Genomic DNA, 7,500 nt, shown 5'->3' with positions numbered 1-7,500 from the left:
CGTGTGAACTGCAGGACACATGAACATCGACATTTTGAACGCATATCGCAGTCCATGCTGTTATGTACTTTAATTAATTTTATAGTGCTGCTTGGACTACATATGGTTGAGGGTTGTAAGACTATGCTAATAAAGTTGCTTATTATTATATATTTTTATAATGATATGCATATGGTATATTATTGGATATATTTATATATTCATAATATTAAATATAAAAGCAATTATCTCAAATATTTATAAAAGAAAAAATGAAGATATACAATTCTTTCTTTTTTCAATTCAAATAATACTGAGAAATGTCTAGCATAAAAAAAATTAAATTTTTTTTAACTAGAATTGTCTCTTATTTAAAGATGCGAAAATTGAAAATATATCAAATATATTGTTCTTCATAGAGATATATTGTTTATATATATATATACATTGCTTTATACAACCTCAACTCATATGGGACTACCCCCTGAATTTAAGCATATTAATTAGGGGAGGAAAAGAAACTAACAAGGATTTTCTTAGTAGCGGCGAGCGAAAAGAAATCAGTTCAGCACTAAGTCACTTTGTCTATATGGCAAATGTGAGATGCAGTGTATGGAGCGTCAATATTCTAGTATGAGAAATTAACGATTTAAGTCCTTCTTAAATGAGGCCATTTACCCATAGAGGGTGCCAGGCCCGTATAACGTTAATGATTACTAGATGATGTTTCCAAAGAGTCGTGTTGCTTGATAGTGCAGCACTAAGTGGGTGGTAAACTCCATCTAAAACTAAATATAACCATGAGACCGATAGTAAACAAGTACCGTGAGGGAAAGTTGAAAAGAACTCTGAATAGAGAGTTAAATAGTACGTGAAACTGCTTAGAGGTTAAGCCCGATGAACCTGAATATCCATTATGGAAAATTCATCATTAAAGTTATAATATTTAAATAATATTATAGAAATAGTGTGCATTTTTTCCATATAAGGACATTGTAATCTATTAACATATATAATTTATCATAAAATATGACTTATAGTTTATTCAAATTATTATGCTTGCATTTTAACATAGGATAAATGTCATTAATTTGATAAAGTGTTGATAGATTAATAAGAATACAGTGCGTTAATTTTTCGGAATTATATAATGGCATAATTATCATTGATTTTTGTGTTTATTATATGCACTTGTATGATTAACAATGCGAAAGATTCAGGATACCTTCGGGACCCGTCTTGAAACACGGACCAAGGAGTCTAACATATGTGCAAGTTATTGGGATATAAACCTAATAGCGTAATTAACTTGACTATTAATGGGATTAGTTTTTTAACTATTTTATAGTTAATTAACACAATCCCGGGGCGTTCTATATAGTTATGTATAATAATATTTATATTATTTATGCCTCTAACTGGAACGTACCTTGAGCAGATATGCTGTGACCCGAAAGATGGTGAACTATACTTGATCAGGTTGAAGTCAGGGGAAACCCTGATGGAAGACCGAAACAGTTCTGACGTGCAAATCGATTGTCAGAATTGAGTATAGGGGCGAAAGACCAATCGAACCATCTAGTAGCTGGTTCCTTCCGAAGTTTCCCTCAGGATAGCTGGTGCATTTTAATGTTATATAAAATAATCTTATCTGGTAAAGCGAATGATTAGAGGCCTTAGGGTCGAAACGATCTTAACCTATTCTCAAACTTTAAATGGGTAAGAACCTTAACTTTCTTGATATGAAGTTTAAGGTTATGATATAATGTGCCCAGTGGGCCACTTTTGGTAAGCAGAACTGGCGCTGTGGGATGAACCAAACGTAATGTTACGGTGCCCAAATTAACAACTCATGCAGAAACCATGAAAGGCGTTGGTTGCTTAAAACAGCAGGACGGTGATCATGGAAGTCGAAATCCGCTAAGGAGTGTGTAACAACTCACCTGCCGAAGCAACTAGCCCTTAAAATGGATGGCGCTTAAGTTGTATACCTATACATTACCGCTAAAGTAGATGATTTATATTACTTGTAATATAAATTTTGAAACTTTAGTGAGTAGGAAGGTACAATGGTATGCGTAGAAGTGTTTGGCGTAAGCCTGCATGGAGCTGCTATTGGTACAGATCTTGGTGGTAGTAGCAAATAATCGAATGAGACCTTGGAGGACTGAAGTGGAGAAGGGTTTCGTGTGAACAGTGGTTGATCACGAGTTAGTCGGTCCTAAGTTCAAGGCGAAAGCCGAAAATTTTCAAGTAAAAATAAATATTACAATTATTGTGAAAATTATATACTTGAATAATTTTGAACGAAAGGGAATACGGTTCCAATTCCGTAACCTGTTGAGTATCCGTTTGTTATTAAATATGGGCCTCGTGCTCATCCTGGCAACAGGAACGACCATAAAGAAGCCGTCGAGAGATATCGGAAGAGTTTTCTTTTCTGTTTTATAGTCGTACTACCATGGAAGTCTTTCGCAGAGAGATATGGTAGATGGGCTAGAAGAGCATGACATATACTGTTGTGTCGATATTTTCTCCTCGGACCTTGAAAATTTATGGTGGGGATACGCAAACTTCTCAACAGGCCGTACCAATATCCGCAGCTGGTCTCCAAGGTGAAGAGTCTCTAGTCGATAGAATAATGTAGGTAAGGGAAGTCGGCAAATTAGATCCGTAACTTCGGGATAAGGATTGGCTCTGAAGATTGAGATAGTCGGGCTTGATTGGGAAACAATAATATGGTTTATGTGCTCGTTCTGGGTAAATAGAGTTATAATCATTTATGGTTGTAACTTGTTCCCCGGATAGTTTAGTTACGTATCCAATTGTGGAACTTTCTTGCTAAAATTTTTAAGAATACTAGTTGGGTCAAACCAATTAGTTCTTATTAATTATAACGATTATCAATTAACAATCAATTCAGAACTGGCACGGACTTGGGGAATCCGACTGTCTAATTAAAACAAAGCATTGTGATGGCCCTAGCGGGTGTTGACACAATGTGATTTCTGCCCAGTGCTCTGAATGTCAAAGTGAAGAAATTCAAGTAAGCGCGGGTCAACGGCGGGAGTAACTATGACTCTCTTAAGGTAGCCAAATGCCTCGTCATCTAATTAGTGACGCGCATGAATGGATTAACGAGATTCCTTCTGTCCCTATCTACTATCTAGCGAAACCACAGCCAAGGGAACGGGCTTGGAATAATTAGCGGGGAAAGAAGACCCTTTTGAGCTTGACTCTAATCTGGCAGTGTAAGGAGACATAAGAGGTGTAGAATAAGTGGGAGATATTAGACTTCGGTTTGGTATCGACAATGAAATACCACTACTCTTATTGTTTCCTTACTTACTTGATTAAATGGAACGTGTATCATTTCCTAGCCATTATACGGATATATTTATTATATCTTATGGTATTGGGTTTTGATGCAAGCTTCTTGATCAAAGTATCACGAGTTTGTTATATAATCGCAAACAAATTCTTTAATGAGAGATGCATTCATGTATTATCGATTTGAAAATTTGGTATAACTCCAATTACTCAGGTATGATCCAATTCAAGGACATTGCCAGGTAGGGAGTTTGACTGGGGCGGTACATCTCTCAAATAATAACGGAGGTGTCCCAAGGCCAGCTCAGTGCGGACAGAAACCACACATAGAGCAAAAGGGCAAATGCTGACTTGATCTCGGTGTTCAGTACACACAGGGACAGCAAAAGCTCGGCCTATCGATCCTTTTGGTTTAAAGAGTTTTTAACAAGAGGTGTCAGAAAAGTTACCATAGGGATAACTGGCTTGTGGCGGCCAAGCGTTCATAGCGACGTCGCTTTTTGATCCTTCGATGTCGGCTCTTCCTATCATTGTGAAGCAAAATTCACCAAGCGTTGGATTGTTCACCCATGCAAGGGAACGTGAGCTGGGTTTAGACCGTCGTGAGACAGGTTAGTTTTTACCCTACTAATGACAAAACGTTGTTGCGACAGCATTCCTGCGTAGTACGAGAGGAACCGCAGGTACGGACCAATGGCACAATACTTGTTCGAGCGAACAGTGGTATGACGCTACGTCCGTTGGATTATGCCTGAACGCCTCTAAGGTCGTATCCGTGCTGGACTGCAATGATAAATAAGGGGCAATTTGCATTGTATGGCTTCTAAACCATTTAAAGTTTATTATTTATATTTTAAACGACAATGGATGTGATGCCAATGTAATTTGTAACATAGTAAATTGGGAGGATCTTTGATCACCTGATGCCATGCTAGTTACATATGAAAACATTATTTAATACAATGACAAAGCCTAGAATCAATTGTAAACGACTTTTGTAACGGGCAAGGTGTTGTAAGTGGTTGAGCAGCTGCCATACTGCGATCCACTGAAGCTTATCCTTTGCTTGATGATTCGAAATATAAAAAAAATGTAAATATGCATGTGTAAATATGTATATTTAGTATAAAAAATCTTTATATGCTATATCTAAGAAAGCATATAAGGATTTATCACGGGTTGTCCACGTTTCCCTACTAATTGTGGCCTACTAACTGTTTCGTCATCTTATTAGTGACGTGAAAAATGAAAATAATATTTTTCATTTATATTGTTATAAGTCTTAAACCTTAAGACGGCGGGAGTTGAATTACTTTCGTTTAGGTAGCCAAATGCCTCGTCATCTTATTAGTGACGTGAAAAATGAAAATAATATTTTTCATTTATATTGTTATAAGTCTTAAACCTTATAACGGCGGAAGATGAATTACTTTCTTTTAGGTAGCCAAATGCCTCGTCATCTTATTAGTGACGTGAAAAATGAAAATAATATTTTTCATTTATATTGTTATAAGTCTTAAACTTTAAGACGGCGGGAGTTGAATTACTTTCGCATAGGTAGCCAAATGCCTCGTCATCTTATTAGTGACGCGCATGATTCAATTCAAGAGATTCCTTCTGTCCCTATTTAAAACCTCACGGATATTAAAAATATTAAACATATATTGTTATAAGTCTTAAACCTTAAGACGGCGGGAGTTGAATTACTTTCGCATAGGTAGCCAAATGCCTCGTCATCTTATTAGTGACGCGCATGATTCAATTCAAGAGATTCCTTCTGTCCCTATTTAAAACCTCACGGATATTAAAAATATTAAACATATATTGTTATAAGTCTTAAACCTTAAGACGGCGGGAGTTGAATTACTTTCGCATAGGTAGCCAAATGCCTCGTCATCTTATTAGTGACGTGAAAAATGAAAATAATATTTTTCATTTATATTGTTATAAGTCTTAAACTTTAAGACGGCGGGAGTTGAATTACTTTCGCATAGGTAGCCAAATGCCTCGTCATCTTATTAGTGACGTGAAAAATGAAAATAATATTTTTCATTTATATTGTTATAAGTCTTAAACCTTATAACGGCGGAAGATGAATTACTTTCGTTTAGGTAGCCAAATGCCTCGTCATCTTAATAGTGACGTGAAAAATGAAAATAATATTTTTCATTTATATTGTTATAAGTCTTAAACTTTAAGACGGCGGGAGTTGAATTACTTTCGCATAGGTAGCCAAATGCCTCGTCATCTTATTAGTGACGTGAAAAATGAAAATAATATTTTTCATTTATATTGTTATAAGTCTTAAACCTTATAACGGCGGAAGATGAATTACTTTCGTTTAGGTAGCCAAATGCCTCGTCATCTTATTAGTGACGTGAAAAATGAAAATAATATTTTTCATTTATATTGTTATAAGTCTTAAACTTTAAGACGGCGGGAGTTGAATTACTTTCGCATAGGTAGCCAAATGCCTTGTCATCTTATTAGTGACGCGCATGATTCAATTCAAGAGATTCCTTCTGTCCCTATTTAAAACCTCACGGATATTAAAAATATTAAACATATATTGTTATAAGTCTTAAACCTTAAGACGGCGGGAGTTGAATTACTTTCGCATAGGTAGCCAAATGCCTCGTCATCTTATTAGTGACGCGCATGATTCAATTCAAGAGATTCCTTCTGTCCCTATTTAAAACCTCACGGATATTAAAAATATTAAACATATATTGTTATAAGTCTTAAACCTTAAGACGGCGGGAGTTGAATTACTTTCGCATAGGTAGCCAAATGCCTCGTCATCTTATTAGTGACGCGCATGATTCAATTCAAGAGATTCCTTCTGTCCCTATTTAAAACCTCACGGATATTAAAAATATTAAACATATATTGTTATAAGTCTTAAACCTTAAGACGGCGGGAGTTGAATTACTTTCGCATAGGTAGCCAAATGCCTTGTCATCTTATTAGTGACGCGCATGATTCAATTCAAGAGATTCCTTCTGTCCCTATTTAAAACCTCACGGATATTAAAAATATTAAACATATATTGTTATAAGTCTTAAACCTTAAGACGGCGGGAGTTGAATTACTTTCGCATAGGTAGCCAAATGCCTCGTCATCTTATTAGTGACGCGCATGATTCAATTCAAGAGATTCCTTCTGTCCCTATTTAAAACCTCACGGATATTAAAAATATTAAACATATATTGTTATAAGTCTTAAACCTTAAGACGGCGGGAGTTGAATTACTTTCGCATAGGTAGCCAAATGCCTCGTCATCTTATTAGTGACGCGCATGATTCAATTCAAGAGATTCCTTCTGTCCCTATTTAAAACCTCACGGATATTAAAAATATTAAACATATATTGTTATAAGTCTTAAACCTTAAGACGGCGGGAGTTGAATTACTTTCGCATAGGTAGCCAAATGCCTCGTCATCTTATTAGTGACGCGCATGATTCAATTCAAGAGATTCCTTCTGTCCCTATTTAAAACCTCACGGATATTAAAAATATTAAACATATATTGTTATAAGTCTTAAACCTTAAGACGGCGGGAGTTGAATTACTTTCGCATAGGTAGCCAAATGCCCTGTCATCTTATTAGTGACGCGCATGATTCAATTCAAGAGATTCCTTCTGTCCCTATTTAAAACCTCACGGATATTAAAAATATTAAACATATATTGTTATAAGTCTTAAACCTTAAGACGGCGGGAGTTGAATTACTTTCGCATAGGTAGCCAAATGCCTCGTCATCTTATTAGTGACGCGCATGATTCAATTCAAGAGATTCCTTCTGTCCCTATTTAAAACCTCACGGATATTAAAAATATTAAACATATATTGTTATAAGTCTTAAACCTTAAGACGGCGGGAGTTGAATTACTTTCGCATAGGTAGCCAAATGCCTCGTCATCTTATTAGTGACGCGCATGATTCAATTCAAGAGATTCCTTCTGTCCCTATTTAAAACCTCACGGATATTAAAAATATTAAACATATATTGTTATAAGTCTTAAACCTTAAGACGGCGGGAGTTGAATTACTTTCGCATAGGTAGCCAAATGCCTCGTCATCTTATTAGTGACGCGCATGATTCAATTCAAGAGATTCCTTCTGTCCCTATTTAAAACCTCACGGATATTAAAAATATTAAACATATATTGTTAAAGTCTTAAACCTTAA

General features: G+C 35.8%; 2 non-coding genes across 2 annotated transcripts in view; both read left to right on the top strand.

Moving 5' to 3' along the window:
- The window catches only part of LOC138927625 (5.8S ribosomal RNA), a 179-nt gene extending 63 nt beyond the window's left edge, over nt 1-116 (top strand). The window contains exon 1 of the ribosomal RNA XR_011444073.1: nt 1-116. This exon is cut by the window's left edge and continues 63 nt beyond it. This is a non-coding gene — a ribosomal RNA (5.8S ribosomal RNA).
- Nucleotides 117-436: 320 nt separating this feature from the next.
- Nucleotides 437-4,387, top strand: LOC138927628 (large subunit ribosomal RNA). The gene has a single exon (XR_011444076.1). It is a non-coding gene; the product is annotated as a large subunit ribosomal RNA (ribosomal RNA).
- Nucleotides 4,388-7,500: the final 3,113 nt, after the last annotated feature.

Source organism: Drosophila bipectinata, unplaced genomic scaffold (assembly GCF_030179905.1).
Source record: "Drosophila bipectinata strain 14024-0381.07 unplaced genomic scaffold, DbipHiC1v2 scaffold_45, whole genome shotgun sequence".
NCBI classification, from domain to species: Eukaryota; Metazoa; Arthropoda; class Insecta; order Diptera; family Drosophilidae; genus Drosophila; species Drosophila bipectinata.
Note: the sequence above shows the minus strand (reverse complement) of the source record. Positions and strands in the feature narration are given on the sequence as shown.